The 20,751-nt window shown below is 50.6% G+C and overlaps 1 non-coding gene across 1 annotated transcript; it reads left to right on the top strand.

Moving 5' to 3' along the window:
* Nucleotides 1-17,758: 17,758 nt before the first annotated feature.
* LOC112400098 (U6 spliceosomal RNA) lies at nt 17,759-17,864 on the top strand. The gene has a single exon (XR_003003367.1). It is a non-coding gene; the product is annotated as a U6 spliceosomal RNA (small nuclear RNA).
* Nucleotides 17,865-20,751: the final 2,887 nt, after the last annotated feature.

Raw genomic sequence — 20,751 nt, 5'->3', positions numbered from 1 at the left:
CTGAAGCCCGTGTGCCTAGAGCCCATGCTCTGCAACAAGAGAAGCCACCGCAATGAGAAGCCCGTGCACGGCAACGGAGACCCAACACAGCCAAAAATAATTTAATTAATTAATTAATTTAAAAAAACCAAACAGGTGCTTGGCCTTTGCGGCGGCCCTGAGTGTCCCCCTCCCCGCCCAAGGTCTCCTCCATCCCCTTCCCTCCCATTCCCTTGCAGGTGGCTCTACAGGCAGCTTCCAAAAGCAGCTCTTGGCTTATGCTCCCCCTGCACTCAAGAACCCCCTCTGGCTCCCTGGAGTCCCCCAAACTTTCTGACTGAGCCCCAGTCCCCACTGGGGTCACTGGCCAGTGACTGTGTTCTTCACCAGCCTAGCCCATCACAGGAGAGGCAGATCCCTCACAGCCTGCCTGGGGAGGAAAAAGGTTGGGAGGCTACAGCAGTGTGTAAGGTCAAGAGGGTGACAAATGAGAACCCCCACTTTCCACTTTCCCAGTGTGAGCCCACTGCTGTGCAAGGCTCAGCCACCCACCACTCTCCCTCACCACAGCCTCGCCAGATAAAGATTTGTATCCCCAATTTAATGGTAGAGAAACAGGATGTGATGGGCACAGGGTCACAAGGGTTAGGGTCTAAGGAAGGAGATGAGTTGATCTCCCCACCCCAGGTTCCCGGCAGGTCCTGTATACATGGGAGATTCATCAGAGTGACAGGAGCAGCTGCCGCCTGGTAGATCCTGGGGTCCAAGAGGGGCTCAGCTGCCCACCCTGTGCCCCCTCCCTGCTAGCATCCCTGGCAGGCACGTGCTTACTGGGGCCTTTCCACATTCCTCACAGCCCATGTCAGAATGAGACAGATGCTACTAATTCCCCCGTGCAAGCTTTGCCGCTCCATCTCCCCTCCCCCAGGCCTGCTCTGGGCATCATGGCAGCATGTGGAGCCTGACCCCCTTGGTCTGCCTGGGTTCTAAGCAGCTTCCTAGCTAGTGACACCCGCCTCAGGAGCCTTTCCGAAAAGCACTGGGTCACCTCCGGACTCTACCACTTGCTGGCTGCTTGTGTCACTCAAGGCTCTGGTGGGAGCAACAGATAGACAGCCACTCAGATGTCAGAAGCCAGAGCCAAGGGGCAAGAGGCTGCTGGGAGGGAATCAGCGCCTGGGAGGGAGGGGCAAGCTGGCCACAGTGTGTGTGTGTTGCTGTGACTGAAGTTACCCTCTCTGAGCCTGCAACACAGGAATGACAACATGCCTTGAGGAGTGGTTGTAAATGTTCAGTCAAAAATGGCTGTTGCACGGGGATTAGGAGGGAATGGCCCCCAGGCCTGGGTTGCCATGATCTCATGCCCTTTCCGTGGTAGCGCTTCCCAGGAAGGCATTCTTGTCCCCATTGCCCAGATGAGGACACTGAGGCTCAGGAGGAAGTGACTGGCCCAAGGTTACATGGGGGCAAATGGGAGAGTTGGTGCTTGGGACCAGGTGCCTATCCCACTGCGAGGATCATTCCCAGAGCCCTGGTGGCCCAGCCGTTCTGAGGACCAGGAGAAGCTCTGGATTTCCATGGAGAAGAGGATACCTGTTAATGGAATATCCATGCACACTGGTGGATGGTCATTCGTGACACCCAAGCACAGAGTTGCTTGGTCTAGCACTTTGCGCCCCAGCCCTATGGCCTCCATCCCTGCCACCTCAGGGGCCTCACATGGGCTGTTCCTTCTGGGGGACACTCCTCTTCACCCCCTCACCTGGCTAAGCCCCACGTGCCCTTTAGATCTCACTTAAACCTCATTTCTGGGGTCAGCCTCCCAAGGGCCCCTTCCAAGTTGGGCGCCCCCTTCATGCTGAGCCCTCCTATTCAGAGGCTCTCATTGCTATAGAGAAGGATGCCCACAAGAGTCTCCTCCCCACAAAGTGTGATCCCCGGGAAGCAACCACTGTTTTGGTAGGTTTTTTTGTTTTTGTGTTTTTAGAATAAATTTATTCACTTTATTTATTTTTGCCCGCGTTGGGTCTTCGTTGCTGTGCACGGGCTTTCTCTAGTTGCGGCGAGCGGGGGCTACTCTTTGTTGCAGTGCTCAGGATTCCCATTGCAGTGGCTTCTCTTGTTGGGAGCACGGGCTCTAGGCGCGCGGGCTTCAGTAGTTGTGGCACGCAGGCTCAGTAGTTGTGGCTCGTGGGCTCTAGAGCGCAGGCTCAGTAGTTGTGGTGCACAGACTTAGTTGCTCCGCGGCATGTCGGATCTGCCCGGACCAGGCCTCGAACCTGTGTCCCCTGCATTGACAGACGATTCTTAACCACTGAACCACCAGGGAAGCCCGCTTTGGTAGTTTTTTAATCAGTAGTTCTAAAATTTTAGCATGTATCAGAATTACCTGGAGAGGTTGGATTGCTGGGTCCCACCCCAGAATTTTGTATTTGGTAGGTTTGAGGTAAAGCCTGGAAATCTGCATTTCTAACAAGTTCCCAGGGGATGCAGATGCTGGGCTGGGGCCACACTTTGAGAACCACTTTTTTTTTTTTTTTTCCGTACACGGGCCTCTCACTGTTGTGGCCTCTCCCGTTGCGGAGCACAGGCTCCGGAGGACGCGCAGGCTCAGCGGCCATGGCTCACGGGCCCAGCCGCTCCGCGGCATGTGGGATCCTCCCAGACCAGGGCACAAACCCGTGTCCCCTGCATCGGCAGGGGGACTCTCAACCACTGCGCCACCAGGGAAGCCCTGAGAACCACTTTTTAAAGAGGCATTCCGTGTTCATGGTTTAAATAATTGAAACAAAAACTTCAATGGCACAAAAAGTTTTCAATGAAAAACTACCCCCTTGTACCTACTCTCTCTCACTCTCTCTCTCTCTCTCTCTCTCTCTCTCTCTCTCTCTCTCTGCTCCCCAGGGAAAACTGCCCCCATTTTCCAAGTCGTCTTGCATTGCCCCCCTTCCCCTGCCCATGTTCATGTAGCCCTTGATCCAGGTTAGCGGTTACTGTCCTTGCCCTCCCAACTCCCACTCAGGGCAGCACCAGGCAGAAGTGAGGCAAAGTAAAGAGTTGAAGAAAGGGAGGGATGGAGGAGACCCACTCTCAGGTACAGACACAGGTGTGCGCTGCCACTGCCCGCCCCTTCCCACACTCCGGAACCCTAACTGGGAGCCCCCCTCCCACCCTGCCACCTGCTATTGGATTTAGCCTAATCCCAGAGTATGTGTGTGAGGCAGCTGCAGCTCTCTCTGGGGGGAGAGGGCCCCCCTCCAGAGGAAATCGCCTTTTATTCTCTTGCTACCGAAATCTGACCTTCATCGGCACCTGGGCCCCGAGGCTGGGGCCTGTCCGCAAGAAGTGGCTAAGGAGATGGCGTGAAATTGCCAACAGCTGAACTCACCCTGCCTCTCCCTGCTTCCTCTCCTACCCAGTCGCAGCTCACATGCCACAGCACCAGCCCCTTCCAGGCCCCCTAGTGCCAACCTCATGTTCTTGTGCTGGTACTTGGGGCCCAGCCTGACCTGGCCCTACTGATCGCACCCGCTGACCCTGCGGCATATGGCTGTAGGCTTCTCGCAGCTTTTGAACCTCCAGACCATCCTTGTTCCCTTCAGGGCTTGGCTCAGCTATCACCTCCTCCAGGAAGCCCACGCTAATCTCACAGCACTGCCTAGGCATTCTGCCTCTATGCACAACTGGAATGACCCATTTATGGCTCTCTCTGTCTCACTCAGGGCAGGGGCCTCATGGGCTCCCCCTTTAAGTCAGGTCCAGTGCAGGGCAGGCCCACAAAGTTTTGTCAAACGACTGAATGACCTGGTAAGGGCGATGATAAGGCTCCTGGTCAGGGAGGCCCTTTCCTTTACCAGCTGAGACCCCTAGGAAATCAGGTTCCAGGAGAGGAGGGTTGGCTCAAAAGGCTGAGATGGCCAGACCCATATTGGACAGCACAGCTCTACAACCTTGTAAAAGGGGTAGCCCTTGGATCCTGGGGGACTGAGATTATTATAATTGCTGGGGGACCCACTGCATGTGCTGAGGAAAGCTTCACCTCACATAGCTGAGCTTCTGCCTCTATGGTGTGGCCCCTTCCAAGCCACCCCCTGAAGGCAGACAGGCTAGAAATAAATGATGGACAGCATGGAATTCTCTAGAGCAGCACTGTTCAGGAGAACCGTCTGCAGTGATGGAAATATTCTCTATCTGTGCTGTCCACTATGGTAGCCACTGGCCACGCATGGCTATTGAGCACTTGAAATGTGGCTTGTGTGACTGAGGGATTATTTTATTGTAATTAATTTAAATATAAGTTTAAGGAGCTGTGTATTGACAGGACAGCTCTAGAGCCTTCACAAAGGGGCTCTAAGTGTTCTGATGGGGAATTTGCTCTGCGTTACACTACTGAGGGGAAAATTCAAGATGAAGCAGGGCACGCAAGTCCCTGTGAAACACGTACCTGCAGTTGTAGGGATGCAATCGCTTGGGAAGGGTGGGCAGGTGGTCACCATGGCTGCTTCTGGGGAGGGGAACTAGGTGGCTGGGGTCAAGGAGGGAGGAGACCTTTGTTTCTTTTGATTTTTGTACCTGATACGTGTATTATCTATCTACAAAAATTGAAATTTGAAATTTTTTTGAAAAAAAAAAAAGCGGTAATTCCCTGGCAGTCCTGTGGTTAGGATTCTGTGCTTTCACTGCTGTGGGCCCAGTTTCGATCCCTGGTTGGGGAACTAAGATCCTGCAAGTTGCACGGTGTAGCCAGAAAAATAAATTAATTAAAAGAAAAGAAAAGTAAAAATACCAGAGGAGAAAAGTATCCCCTCTGAGTACACACCAGTTTCCAAGGCTGCCTGGCCCAAACCTCAGGCTGCCCCAGAGCCAGTTTCAGAGTTTCCAGGGCCCAACACCCTCCTACACAGCCACACTGTCCTCCTGCCACTTCACACACCAGCCCAGGCTGAACCCAGGCCCACGGGACGAAGCCTGAACTGACCCCTGCCCACTCCCCAAACTCCTCGCATACCCCTCCCCCATCGATTCTCCACCTCCAGTGACCTTCTTTCTGTTTTTCCACCACCCCAAGTTCATGAGAACCTCCGGGCCTTTTACTTGCGGGTCTCTGCTTGGAATTCTAGTCCACTGGTGTTTCTGGCTAGCTGTCAGAACAAAGGTCATCAGGACTTCCCTGGTGGTCCAGTGGTAAAGAATCAGCCGTCCAATGCAGGGGACGCAGGTTCGATCCCTGGTCAGGAAACTAAGATCTCACATGCCGTGGGGCAACTAAGCCTGCGCACCACAACTACTGAGCTCTTGAGCCTCAACTGGAGAGCCTGTGTGCCACAGCTACAGAGCCCACATGCCCTGGAGCCTGTGTGCTACAGCTAGAGAAGAGAAAACCTGCATGCCACAACTAGAGAGTAGCCTGCATGCCTCAACGAAGAGCTTGCACACCGCAACGAAATATTCCACATGCCTCATCGAAGATCCTGCGTGCCGCAACTAAGACCCGACACAGCCAAAAATAAATAAATAATAAACAAAATTTTTTTTAAAAGTCAAACACAAAAAAGTGATATAGGGCTTCCCTGGTGGCGCAGTGGTTGAGAATCCGCCTGCCGATGCAGGGGACACGGGTTCGAGCCCTGGTCCAGGAAGATCCCACATGCTGCAGAGCAGCTAAGCCCGTGCACCACAACTACGGAGCCTGCGCTCTAGAGCCTGAGAGCCACAACTACTGAGCCCGCGTGCCGCAGCTACTGAAGCTTGCGTGCCTAGAGCTCGTGCTTCGCAACAAGAGAAGCCACCACAGTGAGAAGCCCGTACACTGCAACGAAGAGTAGCCCGGCTCGCCTCAACCAGAGAAAGCCCACGTGCAGCAACAAAGACCCAATGCAGCCAAAAATAAATAAAATAAAAATAAATATTTTTAAAAGTGATATAAATTATTAAAGAAAAAAAGAATGAAAGTCATCTCCTAAGAGTGGACTCTCCTGACCGCTCTGGCCAAAGTACCCACCCCGTTATTCCATATTTTAGCCCCTTGTTTGTTTTCTTCTGTAATTATCTTATTTGCTCACTCTTTACTGGCTGCCACCTCACTAGAAGACGGGCTCTGAGAAGCCGAGGGACTGTCCCATTCACAGTTGTACCTGAATGTCGACAACGGGGCCTGGCGCATGGTAAGTGCTCCCTAAATGTTCACAGAATGAATACCTGTTGAATGAATTTCTCAGATTCAAAATTTAAATTCCAGGCTGGTGAGCTGATCTCAAAGAGGCTTCCCAGCCCCTTTAGGAGCTAAGACAGTGCCCCCCAAAGTACACACATAGTCTTGGACCACAGTGATGAGCCCTACAGTGTCCACCGAGGGATGGTCGACCCTCCTCTCACCCTCTGATGTGGGGCTGGGAACCCCAAGAGGGCTCAGAACCATCACTGCCCTTACAGCACCTAGGCTCAGGGTGTCTGCCTATAAGCCAGCATTCTCCCACACTGTGTCAGGACAGCATGGGGCACCTAAGGAGGGCCTGCAAATCCACAAGGAAAAGACACCTCAAAATACTACAGGGACTTCCCAGGTGGTCCAGAGGTTAAGACTCTGTGCTTCCACTGACCGGGTTCGATCCCTAGTCAGAGAACTAAGATCCCAGCAGCCACACGGTGTGGCCAAAAATTTAAAAAAAAAAAAAAAATTTTTATGGTGAGGGTATGATGAGGTGATTGAATGACAAGGAAATCAGAGGTTAGCAAGCTTATGAAGAGACCCTGAAACTCAAGAATTATGCAAGAGATGCTCTCATTTTGCACTTATCAGACTGGTAAAAGTTAGCAAGCTAAAGAATGCCAGGTGTTGACAGGGATATGGGGGGCCCACCTGGACTGTGGGTGCAGCTATCCCAGAGCCACCTGGGAGCTTTCAGCTAATTATATAAACGAATGTTCTATGATCTAGCAATTTTTCCCTGAATATATACCACCCCCTTCCCCAAATCCTCACACAGGACCACATGGGGAAGTTTGGAGGAGGGGTTGGAGGCAATCTGGAGTCCATCACTGGGAGATGGATGCATTACATGTGCAGAAGACCCAGTGGATGCGCAGCCATGTGAAGGGACCTCAGAAGCCAGTGCTGAGTGGAATTCCAGGGTAAGAAATGTAGTGAGCTCGAAAGCATAAAGCCATTTGCACAAAAGAAATGATGACACAGAGAACACACATGTTACAAGAACACACACAAAACCATTAGCAAGGCTGCCTGGGGCGCAGGGAGATAAGAGTGGGGAATGAGGCCCAAAGGGAATTGAAAAGCAAACAAAGGAATGAAGCCCGGAAATGAAGCCCAGGAGCAATGTACGCCCAGGGCAGGGGTCAGTGATGCTTTCCAGAGGAGGTGACGTGGGTGACCAAGCTGAAGAAGAAACCACAGAAGAGGGCTGGAAGGCACAGTAAATCAACAAACGTTTATTGAGCACCTACTATATACCAGGTGCCATTCTAGTCAGTGGTTATACCCTGTGATGAAGACAAGCCCCTGCCCTGAGGAGCTGGAAATCTAGAGGTGGGGACAGACATTAAATAAACACCCATGGGCTTCCCTGGTGGCACAGTGGTTGAGAGTCCGCCTGCCAATGCAGGGGACACGGGTTCGTGCCTCGGTCCGGGAAGATCCCACATGCCGCGGAGTGGCTAGGCCCTTGAGCCATGGCCGCTGAGCCTGTGTGTCTGGAGCCTGTGCTCCGCAACGGAAGAGGCCACAACAGTGAGAGGCCCGCGTACCGAAGAAAACAAAAAAAAACACCCAGGAAAGCGTTGACTATAATTAACACAGACTCTGAAGATCGATTGGCTGCAGCTGTGAATGTCTACCATGGGGACTGATCCTGGTCCGACCCAGGGAAGGGCTCCATGAGGAAGTGTTATGTGAGTTGAGGGAGGGGAGCATTTGGCCTTGTGATGACTGTACAGAAAAGCACTCCAGGCAGAGGGAACTGTCGGCACAGAGGTTTGGAGGCAGGCAGGAGTGGGGAGAATCTGAGCCACTCCAGTTCAGCCAGGGGACAGAGCACAGACAGAGTGAGGGAGGACATGCTGCCGGATGAGGCCACACCACAGAGTGCCTTGCAGGCTTCGGATTTCACTCCCAGAGGAGTGTAGAGACCAGAGAGTGAGGGGCTGCTAGCGCAGATGTGGGGAGATGGGCGAGTGGACTTTTTTAGTTCCTGGTTAGAGCTGGAAACTGGGACAGCACCCCCAAAGGACACACGTGGTCTCCCAAGGTGACGGAAGTAATGAGTCCCAGAGCATCCACAGAGGGACTGTCCATTTCCCCTCCCATCCTCTGGCCTGGGACCAGCACCATCCTGCACAGCCACATTGCAGGCCCCCATGGTGGCCAGGCTATGGGAAGAAGTGGAAATTGAAGGATGTCTTTAGAATAAGAGGGCTTGCTAACGGTGGCGGGGGGGCGGGGAGAGGAAGGTGGTCAAGAACTTGGAGGTTCTTGGGCAATGGCCAGGAGCTGGGTGAACAGGCTGGGTCCCTGTGAGTGTTTCAGGGGCCTGACAATGGGCTGCATGGAGGAGGGTGAGGCACACAATGGTGAAAATCTAAGTCAGACTAATGTAACCTGCTTGACCCTGAAAAAAATCAAACGGGAGCCAGTACCACCCCAACTCTCCCGTCCTGTGACTTGCATCCCAACCACCCCTTGGGCCCTTGGCCTCCTCCTCTCCTTTCCTCACTCACCTCTTCTTTCCTCTTTGGTCTCTGCACCCTGGGAGGGGTCTCCAGAGCAGGGAACAGGGTGGAGGGGACATGCTGTGGTGATGGTGCCACCTCCTGGAGGCCACAAGAAGTGTAGCATCCCACTTCAGCCTCGTGTTGGGTGTGGCTGGGGCCTTGGGCTGTACCCATAGAGGTTTCAGGTGGGGATCCTGTGAAGAGATGACTTTCCTTGCTGGTGATCACGTCATTCCTGGAGGACTGTTCAGTTGTGGGTGCTCCATTTTTCAGAGCAGTGCTGATATGCCCTCTCTACCCTACCCAGGGGAACCGCTGTAACCGTCCCTGCTCAAAACCCTCCCACTGCCCTCGAAACTGGGGTAAGGATTTGACCCTGGCCTTAGGCATGCCTTGTTCCTATTAGCTTCAATCCCTACCTGTTCCCCTCCCCCAACACATGCAGCTCCATCCCTTTACACAGGTTGTTCTCTCTTCCCTACCGGTTTTCCAAACTCTACTCCTCTTTCAGGTCTCAAACTCCCCATTCCTCTCCCCACCCACTAGAACTTCCAGCACCTCCACATTAACTACGCAAAGAGAGGAGGGAAGAGTGTTTCAGTCTATGGGAACAGCATTTGCAAAGGTCTAAGGTGGCTTCAAGGAGATGGGAAGGGCCAGAGACCAGAGAACGTGACAGAGCTGGTAGGGCTATAGCAACTGACCACACATGGCTCACGGGCAGTGGTGAGGGGCTGAGTCCCCAGCGAGCAGTGGGAGGACAAGATCTTCAGCAGCAAAGGACATGATCAGATGTGTGTTTGGAAAGGTCAACACGAGGTTGCCCAGTGAGAAAGGCACTGGAAAGCCTAGAGTGGGTGTTAGGAGAACAGGTAGGGGTACATAGGTGATAGCTGATGGGAGCTTGGTCCCCTGAGCCCCTACTTTTTGCTGGCCGGGTCCTGAGTTGGGGCTCCCAGTCATTGATTCCAGCCTCCCTAATGGGACCCCGACTTACCCCAGTTGTGTTCCATACCAGCTCTGACTGCCAGCTGTGATACCCTCCCCACTTCTCATCCCTGGTGTTATGTCCCCAAACACTGCCTGTCCCCTGGAGCCAGCACCTGTGCCTTGTGGGGGCTGCCATCTCATTTAGAGGAAGACAGGATGCTTGAGCTCAAAGTTGGGAAGTCAGTAGTGAGCAACAGAGGTGGGATTTGAAGTGAGGTCTGTCTGCCTTCTCCACCATACTAGGTGTCCTAGCAGTTATAGGCAGGGCTTTGTCACCTGATGGCTGTGCGACTTTGGGTGGATCACTTTACCTTTCTCTGCTTTGGTGTCCTCTTCTATAAAATAGGGGCAATCATAGCAAACTGCCCAGCAGGATTTGTGAAGAGTATATGGAAAAAATGCCCATAAGGGGTCCAGCACCAGACACACAGTAGGTGATCAATACATGGCTGCTGTTCGCGTGAATACAGTCCCAGGAACTTAACATGCTTACTGGGGAAATGTACTTCAGGGTCCCGAATCAGGGGGAGGACAAAGGGAGCTCAGGAGAGATGGGAAGGGAGGAGAAAACAGAGGGATCATCTCGAGTCAGGTCTGGAGCTAGATGGCCCTGATTTCCAAGCACAGGGCAGGTGTCAAGGGTACCAGCTCTGAAAAGGCTTGAATGACACAGTGCAGAACCACCAAAAGTTCTACAGTTAGAAAAGGCACAGCCAGTGTCCTAAACCTGGGTGGGATGATTTCTCCTCCACAGGTGATAGCACTGACACTGGAGGCCTGACGGAGCCTAGACAGCAGAGCACTGGCAGCAGGGAGCAAATTCTCAGGTTTCAGAAAGCCCAAGTCTAGGTAGCCCTTTTCAGGCCGAAGAATCTCCCTCATGTAATTTCCCATCTCGTCACACGGTGGCGATAGTGCACCACTGGGAAAATCATCTTTACCTGCTGTCTCTGGGCCAGAACAATAGCTAAGTACCAATGCCTGCTAGTTGCCTCTAAGAGCTCTGGGAAAATCCCTACAAATCTCTATGAGGTAGAGTCTATTCATATCTCCAACTTACAGGTAGAAATGTAGGCTCACAGAAGTCCAGTAGGACCCATGTGATCACCCGACCAGGATTTGAACTCTGGTCTGTATGTCTCCCAGTCTGCCTGCAGCAGTTGCCTGTCCTAGGATGGCAGCTCCTGGTTCTCTCTCTTGCCCCGTCACTGAGCAGTGCTGCCTTTGTGGAGTAGACTGCCCTGGGAGTAGAATATTAGACAGGACAAGGAGGACTTTCACTTCAGCTCTTTCTTGTTTACCTTGTTTACCTCACTTATGTAGCTTTTGCATTGAAGGTGAGGTGATGGGACAGTTCCCATCCCTGGCATAGAGAGGAGCTAGGCTGAGGGATGAGGCAACTAACACTGAGCACCTCCTCTCTGCCAGGCACCATGCCAACATTCATTCCTACATGAATTCAGCACACAGTAATGAAGAACCCACTGTGTGCTGGTCACAGGTGACACAGTACTCCCAAGCTTTTGGCACACAGCAGTAAATACTTACATATTTATTTTATATGTAAAGATATGTTTTTAAATATTTATACTGTAAATGAGCCCTCAGCTTAACAAATATTTATTGAATGAAACACCTGCCTTCAGCCTTAGGTACCAGTGAGACATTCAGGTAGCAAGTTTGGAGCTGAAGGACAAATCCAAGCTAGAGGCTGAGGCTCAGAAATTACTGGCATTTAGGAGATGCCAGTGACCAGATGGGATCCCTCAGGGAGTCTGGGTAAACAATCAGCAAAGACAGGGAAAAGGGGAGGCATGCCCATGATGGGGCGGCACAGAGAAGGGCTTGGGAAAGAGGTAGGAAGGGACCAGACAAGAGTGGGAGCTCCAGGAAATCTTGTCGGTTCCAAAAGGGTCAACAGAGTCAAATGCTGCAAAGTGGAGCAACAAAGATTATGAAATACCACCGGTTGTGGCCAGAGTGGGACTGCTGGTGATCTGAAGCCAGACTTAAGTGGGATGAGGAGGGAGATGAGAAAGGGAGGCCAGGGTCAGTGGAGGCAAAAAAAAAAAGGCAGAGTCTGGCTGTAGAGGCGTTGAAATCTTTCTCTTAACAGGGGAAGAGACTACACGGTTTGTGGGCGGCCAGGAAGGAGCAAAAAGACAGGAAGGCTTGGAGCTCCAGGGGAGCAAAAGGAGAAAGATGCACAAAAGCGGGAGGAAGCATTAGGGCGGGACCCAAAGCCCAAGAGGAAGGCTGGTCCAGTCCTCTTTTCTATCTCTGAGCGATGGGGCAGGGCTAGGGGCAAATTCTGATAAATAGGCGTAAAAGGCAACCGCCGGCTGGAACTAGGTTACGCCAGACATTGAAAGCCTTTTCCCAGCGCGGCCCCACGCATGATACAACCTTTTCTGAGGCTCCACGCAGGCAGAGCAGATCGCCCAGCCCACCTCCTGGCCTCTGGTGATTGGCCCGCGGGAGACACCTGACCGAGCCGGCCAATCAGAGGCGCTCTCCCAGGAACGAGGCCCCCACGTGTGGGGCAGAGCGGAAGATGAGCTGTTGTGGGACCCCGGGGCTGTGCGGGTGGCGTGGGTACAGCCATTCTCAGCCCCTGCGGAACTCATAAGTTGAGGCCCGGCCTCCCGCAACTCCGCCCGGTTCCTGCCTATCCGGCTGCTACGACCCCAAGTCCTTTTTGCTAAATCTCCTTCTCTCCTGCCAGCTACTGCGGCTAAGCCGCGGTATGGTCATCCCTGTACCACTGCCTTGACTGGTCCAAAGTGGTGATTTGGCGGAAGACAGACCCAAGTTCCAGTCATCGTGTGACCTACGACAGGTGTTTAACATTGCTGACGCTCATCTGTAAAATGGGATTCTTAATGCCTACTGAGGTGTTTTTGTGAGGATTGTAAAGCCCAGTGCCTGTACACCGTGAGCTCCCAAAAACATTGGTTATATTTTTTATGATTGTTGATATTCCTACCTTTCAGGAATTCACAATCCTCATTACACATGACCTTGTGTTAAGGTTATTTTTTATTCCTCTTCTCTTATTAGAATGTAAACTGCTTGTCCATGGGAATGTGCCTGTATGCCTTTTTAGTCTTCCAACTCCATTATCCCTTCACTTGGTCTGACAAGGGTAAATTTAACCTACAGAAACAGTTGCGGGACAAAGTATACAAAATCATGGAATATATAGCACGGAAAATCTCAGCAGTTAGCTGGGGATATTCATAATGCAACAGTGATGTACTGGAAAAAAAACATCTTAGAAAACTGCCAAGTACCAGCTCTGTGAGCTCAGGCAGATCTTGACCTCTCTGCGCCTCGTGAGAACAATAATCATGACTGTAACAACTGCAGGACTCGCCATGTGCTGGACACTATTTGAAGCTCATATTAACATTTCAACAACATCACTTGACAGAGGACACACAGGCACAGAGAGGTTCTATTACTTAAGTTCACACAGCTATTAAAGCGGTAGAGCAGCGGTTCAAGCGAGGCTTCTGGGCCAGAGGCTGTACCCATAACTTCACTGTGTGCTACCTCTCAGGCACCAGCACAGGCAGCTGGCACACTGAAGACCCACTACACAGAACTATGGAGAGGGCTAGGGCTAACAGGGCAAAGTTTTCTGCATCCAGGAACCAAAGGAGGCCAGTATGGCTGAAGGGTGTAGAGGCAGGGGAACAGAGTAGACAATGAGGCTGGACTTGCAGGCAGGTTCACATCTTGCACAGTGTTCTAGGCCACAGTGAGGAGCTGGTGTCAGCACAGTGGAAGCATGTGACTAGGTGTTCCGAGGGCATTTCAGACCCCTTGTTGCCACAGACCCGAGATGCAGAAGGCAGCAAGGGCCTCTCTCTTACTGTTAGCTTCAGTCCCTGCCCAGCCTGGAGATCCAGGGCCTATCATATCCCTAAGTCACCTGGCTGTCCTCCAGGGTCCCCTCCCTGGGCAGGGCTAGAGATGCCACCACCTTGAGGCCCCCTCAACTCCTCCCCTCTGGTCTCTTAATTGCCTTAGGCTCATTAATATGACTAATTAGATAGACCTTCTGAAATCACCTGCATCCTCCCATTGGCTACTATACAAACCCTGAGATGCCCTATTATTTAAGGCCTCTGCAAGTATCCCTGGGGCTTATTATGAACTCTAGACACATCAACTGACTCTCCAGGCAAGGGGCCCAGGATTTGTGGGAGCAGGGAAGCGCTTTTGTTGACTGTCATACCTTAGTTGTTCATCTCATTGGTTCTGTCTTATCACTGACTCCTCTGGAAACTCCCTGGCATTCTCCTCAGGAAATGTTGCCTGTGGTCAGGGGCCCTGTGCTATGGCTTCCCTCCTGCCTCTGCCAGCCTGGGGCCCAAGGCCAACTTCACATGCACCCTCTCTAGCACTTCCCCCCTTGACCTTTCATCTGATAACCTTTTCACCCTAGAACCCTGGAGGGGATCCAATCATGAGTGGAGGGTGCCCACTGGTTAGGCCCAAGATGGGCTCCAGCCCCAAGGCCACTCAGCTGTCCTCAGCTTCCTTGAGCCTGCAGCCCCTCCCTTCCCCTTCACTTCCTATCTCTGGAGAAAACAGAGGTACTGGGTGGGACCTCTCTCAATTTCCTTCCCTTCCCACTTAAAACATAGCTGAGGCCCCTTGCCTTTCCCTACATGTCCTCTGCTCTGTGGTCCATCCATCCACCTATGACCCCATTCATACACCCTGCACCTCCTTGACCTCAGTGACTTCTCATTATTGTACCCTCAACTTTCCCCTCTCAACTGGCTTCTTCCCAAAAGCATTGTACTTATTAGAGGATGTATTCATTCAATCCACAAATATTTATCAAGCATCTACTCTGCACCAGGCCTTGTTCTGGGCATTGGGAACAGAGCAGTGAACAAGTCCTAACTTCTTGGTACTTCCATTCTAGACAGTGAGAAAGATGGAGGTGTGGACCAAAAAAAAAAATCAGGCAATTAAGACTTTGTAAGTTGGGGGGAGGGATATATTGGGGGTTTGGGATTAACATGTACACACTGCTATATTTAAAATAAAATGCCTCTCCATAAAAAAAAAGAAAAGACTTTGTAGTACTGGCATAAAGATAGATCTATTGATCAATGGAATAGATTGAGAAATAAAAAAGAAACCCATGCTTCTATGGTCAATTGATTTTTCGACAAGGGTGCCAAGACCATTATTCAAGAGGAAAAGATGGTCTCTTAAAAAAATGGTGCTGGAACAAGTGGATATCCACATGCAAAAGAATGAAGTTTGATCCCTACCTCACACTATAGTAAAATAACTCAAAATAGACCAAAGTCCTAAATATAAGGGCTAAAACTACAAAAGTTTAAGGAGAAAGCATAGGGATAAATTTTCATGACCTGGGTTAAGCAATGCTTTCTAAGATATTACCAAAAAGCACAGCAACAAAAGAAAAAAATAGATAAATTGGACTTCATCAAAATTAAAAGCCTTTGTATTTCAAAGGATACTATCAAGAAAGTGAAAACGGGGCTTCCCTGGTGGCGCAGTGGTTGGGGGTCCGCCTGCCGATGCAGGGGACACGGGTTCGTGCCCCGGTCCGGGGAGATTCCCACGTGCCGCGGAGCGGCTGGGCCCGTGAGCCATGGCCGCTGAGCCTGCGCGTCCGGAGCCTGTGCTCCGCAACAGGAGAGGCCACAGCGGTGAGAGGCCCGCGTACCGCAAAAAAAAAGAAAAGAAAAGAAAGTGAAAACACAACCTACAGAATGGGAAAAAATATTTGTAAATCTTATATCCAAAAAGGACTTGTATCCAGAATACGTAAAGCATCCTTATAACTCAACAACCAAAAAAGACATTACCCAATTTAAAAAAATGTAAAAAAAAAAAAAAAAAAAGTGCAAAGAGGGGACTTCCCTGGTGATCCAGTGGTTAAGAATCCGCCTTCCAGTGCGAGGGATGCGGGTTTGATCCCTAATCAGGGAACTAAGATCCCACATGCCGCAACTACTGAGCACACAGGCCACTAGAGAGAAGCCTGCGCACCGCAATGAGGAGCCTGCGCTCTGCAGTGGAGGATCCCACAAGCCGCAAAAAAGATCCCACATGCTGCAACCAAGACCCAACACAACCAAAATTTTTTTTAAAATGTGTTCTCTTTTTTTTTTTTTGCGGTACGCGGGCCTCTCACTGCTGTGGCCTCTCCCGCCGCGGAGCACAGGCTCCGGACGCGCAGGCCCAGCGGGCCCATGGGCCCAGCCGCTCCGCGGCATGTGGGATCCCCCCGGACCAGGGCACGAACCCGTGTCCCCTGCATCGGCAGGCGGACTCTCAACCACTGTGCCACCAAGGAAGCCCTAAATGGGTTCTCTTTAAAAAATAATAATAAAAGATCAAAAAATGTGCAAAGAATCTGGATAGACATGTCTTTTTAAAAAATAATTTATATTTTTTGGCTGCGGTTGGGTCTTTGCTGCTGCATGCGGGCTTTCTCTAGTTGCAGCAAGCAGGGCCTACTCTTCCTTGAGGTGCACATGCTTCTCATTGTGGCAGCTTCTCTCGTTGTGGAGCTCTGGCTCTAGGTGCGCGGGCTTCAGTAGCTGTGATGCGTGGGCTCAGTAGTTGTGGCCCACCGGCTTGGTTGCTCAGCGGCATGTGGGATATTCCTGGACCGGGGCTCGATCCTGTGTCCCCTGCATTGGCAGGCAAGTTCTTAACCACTGCGCCACCAAGGAAGTCCCTGGATAGACACGTCTTAAAAGAAGATATACAAATGGCCAATAAACACAAGAAAATGTGCTCAACATCACTAGTTGTTAGGGAAATGCACACTGACTGCTAATGGGTACAAGGGTTCTCTTTAAATGATGAAAATGCTCTGGAATTAGATAGTGGTGATGGCTGCACAACTTTGTGAGTATATTAGAAACCACTGGGGAATTCCCTGGCGGTCCAATGGTTAGGACTCTGCCCTCTCACTGCTAAGGGGCTGGGATTTACTCCCTGGTCTGGGAACTAAGATCCCACAAATGCAAGGTGTGGCCAAAAAAAAATTTTTTTTTAGTTAATTAAAAAAAAAAAGAAAGAAAGAAACCACTGGATTGTACATTTAATTTTATTTTTAAAATTTTATTTTTTGGCTGCACCACATGGCTTGTGGGATCTTAGTTCCCCGACCAGGGATTGAACCCCAGCCCCCTGCAGTGGAAGCTCAGAGTCCTAACCACTGAATCGCCAGGGAATTCCCAGATTGTACACTTTAGAAGGGTGAAGTTCATGGTATATGAATTATATCTCAATAAAAAGAAAATAAAGAAATAAGTAGGGAAAAATCAGATCATTTCAGAGAATGGTAATTGCTATAAGTTACCTCGACAGGAAGATGTAATAGAGTGACCTTGGGTCAATTAGGGGTCCTCAAGGTGAGGGAGAAGCCAGGTGAGCCTGTCTGAAGAGGGACTCTTGAACTGATAGATGGAAAGAGCCCTGGCAGAGCTGGGAGCGGAATCTTCCAGACATAGGAACACAGGCCCTGAGGTGGAATGGTTTACACAAGACCAAGTCCCTTCTGCCTTTAAAAAAAGCCCTCCCTCCTAGCCCCTCTCCAACAGTTGCTGCCTCCTGTTCTACACAGAAACATATTTTCCAGTCATGGTTTTTGCCTAAGGTCTTCACCTGGGGGATGTGAAGACTTTCCAGATTGTTCCAAGCATAGTTGGAGTTAAGGGTACAAATTCCCAGACCTTTAACTTCCATCTGAACTCCTTGATCTGCCTGAGAAAACACCTCTCTCTAGTTCTTTCAGATGGCTTCCCACTCATGAGAGAAAAGCCACATCTCACCCAGATGAATTTCCCTGAATGGGCACCTCTGGAGAGGAAGGTGCTGGAGAGCCCTCAGAGCTTCCCAAGGACTTACTTCACCCAGTAAACTCAGGGCAAGGCTTTGGCCTTGTCTGTCAGTCCTAGAATTAGAACCCAGCAGGGCTGTCATGGGGAGACATATTAACATCCTGGTTTTAATTGAGAAGTGGAGTCAAATCTTTTCCGATTGAAAGTCAGTCTGAGTGCTGCTTCAGCAACACATATACTAAAATTGGAACACCACAGAGAAGATTAGCCCGGCCTTTGTGCAAGGATGATATGCAAATTCATAAAGCATTCCATATTCTTATATTAAAAAAAAAGTCAGTCAGTTGGCTGAGGGATTTGATGATGGGGCCTGGTTTTGGCATTTCAGACACATGAGAGACGTTTTCTATAAATTGATAGAGTTGAATCTACAGCCCCAAGGTTTTGATTAAGATATACTTAAAGCACACATATAGTACACCAAAAATTATATTATTTAAATATATGACTTAAAATTAGATATCGACTTTCAAAGATGAGTGGGTATATACATATTCTCTTAAAATTATTTTCTTATAAATTTATTTACTTATTTATTTTTGGCTGCATTGGGTCTCTGTTGCTGCGTGCAGGCTTTCTCTAGTTGCAGCGAATGGGGGCTACTCTTCGTTGCGGTCTGTGGGCTTCTCGTTGCGGTGTCTTCTCTTGTTGTGGAGCACGGGCTCTAAGCATGCGGGCTTCAGTGGTTGTGGCACATGGGCTCAGTTGTTGTGGCGCACGGGCTTTGCTGCTCCGCGGCATGTGGGATCTTCCCCGACCAGGGCTCGAACCCGTGTCCCCTGCATTGGCAGGCAGATTCTCAACCACTGTGCCACCAGGGAAGCCCCTCTTGAAATTCTTTAAAGGGGTACTTGATCAAAAAATTTGGAAGACTGGGCAGTCCAGTGGTTAAGACTCCGCACTTCCGCTGCAGGGGACCCAGGTTTGATCCCTGGTTGGGGAACTAAGATCCTTCATGCTGCTCCACATGGCCAAAAAAGGAAAAAAATTGGAAGACCATCCACTTTACTAAACCCTTACCCCAGAGTCTCATCCCTGCCTTTATATTACCTGACCTCCTTTTAGTATTTATTGAATGACTACTGGGTATAAATTCTGAGCCACCCCATCACTTGCCAGAGCAGGACCTTTTATAAGCCACTGCTTCTTTCTCAGCCTCTGTTTTCATCTGTAAAATAGGATAATATCCTCTTTTTGCAGGGAGAAGATGGGTGGTTGGGTGTAAAATGGTAACCCTTAGGCAGGCAGAAGGTAGAGCCACTCTCCTGGCCACAGGCTACAGACCTCCCCCTTCCTCTGACTGCATCCCCCCAGAACCCAGCATTCTTCAACTTCCCCTTCTTCCCCTGGGAATCAGTATGTTCAGAAGTGCTCCTCTGGAGGCTAAGGGTACATCTGAAAAATCAAGTGCCCAGAGAAGGAGAGGTTTGGGGTTGGGGAGGGAAGACTGACCTGTTGGGCTGGGAAGCCTGGTGGCATCTGAAGGAGGTGTCTTGTGAGCAGCTGCTCTGTGTAGGCCCTGCCTACATTCACATATTTAATCTGCACAACCACCCCATTTGTGAGGCTCAGGGAGAGGATGGGACTTGCTGGTAAGTGGCCCCGGCTGCAATTTGAACCGACATCTATCTAACTCCAGATCCTATAGGCTCTCTTACACTTTCTGAAAGTGTTGTCTGGCACAGAGACTTGTGTGTTCCCCAAACATCCCTGAATCCTTTTAGGGATGGTTTTACACAATCATTTAGTCCACAATTGGAGCTATAATTCTTCTGTCTTTTGGAGACACAGACTTAGAGAAGAGGGGAGGGGATAGATGAAGCATTAGGAAATGTTTTCCCAGCACTTACCCTGATCCTCACAGTCCTGGGCTTGGTCACTGGAGGTCAGAGAAGCATATGCGCTCTGTCTTGTATAAGGGGCTCACCAACTGGCTGGGACCAGAAATGTAAAGCCAATAGTTACTGCAGGGGCTCATTCAGGGAAAAATGACTGCCTGTAAGGGTGGAATCAGGGGAGACTGCCAGGAGGAAGAATCTTCTAAACTGGGCCCTGAAGGATGAGTAGGAGTTTGCATGACAGGGGAAAAGGCAGAGTGACCAGCATGAGTGCAGGCTGGATGGGATGTGGCCTGTCCTGGCACAGTGAGTATACTGGGCAGCTGGGGAAGTGATGAGGGCAGGAGGGCAGGGATTAGTGGCCACTACACACAGGGCTTTCAAAAAACAATGTCTGAGAGACAGAACAGTTGAAGGTGAAAATTTGAGTCCCTGGGGTGGGGGCTAGGGCTGGGGCTAGAGGGTCAGATTAGCTGACATTTTGGGTAGGAAGGAAACTACTAGAGGGTTGCATGGCTTCAAATGTGGCCAAACCTTCCTCGATCTTAAGTTCCTGATCCAGTTCTGGGGAAACCACTCGGTGAGAGAGAAAGAAAACAATTCTTGGACCCATCACAGGGATGGTTGTGGTGTTCACCAGATTAGTTTGGGACTAATCACCAAAGGCCTCCAAACCTGGCTGTTTCATCAGAAAGCACATGAAGAGCTTGCACTGGGAGTTGGGGTTGGGAGTTTGACTTTGAATAGGTCACGCTTCCTATCTGGAATATGGGGCTAACAAGAGTGCCCATCTCAGGATTAAATGAGAGAGTGTCTTACAGAGTAGCTGGCACAGAAGAGAAGTCACACTGTTACTATAACCTAACAGTCCTAGCATATCCTAAGGTAAGGCCCTTGTGTTTCTAGAGGAGGTATCAATCTCTTCTGGACACTGCTGGCAGAGTGAGCTCTCAACTGCACAAGTGAGATTCTTAACCTGCTTCTTAACCTTCCATGGCTCCCTGCTGCGTTCCAGATAAAGCCTGAATTCTTTAACTCGACCAAGAAAGCCCTCCACTGTCAGGCCCCTGTGGCTTTCCCCATCTTCATCTGAGGCCTCTTATTGCACTCATCACCTCTACTGCTCCCGCCATGCACTACCCTCTGGTCACACTGAACTGTGGTCAATTCCTCCAAAGCAAGGTATTTCTCTGGGCTCTTCTGCTGGAATCTCTAGCTCATCCCCTTCTTTCCAAACTATTCCTGTGAGTCCTTCTGGACTCCCTCTGGATGTCACTTCTGTGGAAGCCCTTCCCTGACTGTCCCTGAGG

The sequence above is a fragment of the Neophocaena asiaeorientalis genome, unplaced genomic scaffold (genome assembly GCF_003031525.2).
Source record: "Neophocaena asiaeorientalis asiaeorientalis breed wild unplaced genomic scaffold, Neophocaena_asiaeorientalis_V1.1 scaffold292, whole genome shotgun sequence".
Taxonomy (NCBI): Eukaryota; Metazoa; Chordata; class Mammalia; order Artiodactyla; family Phocoenidae; genus Neophocaena; species Neophocaena asiaeorientalis.
Note: the sequence above shows the minus strand (reverse complement) of the source record. Positions and strands in the feature narration are given on the sequence as shown.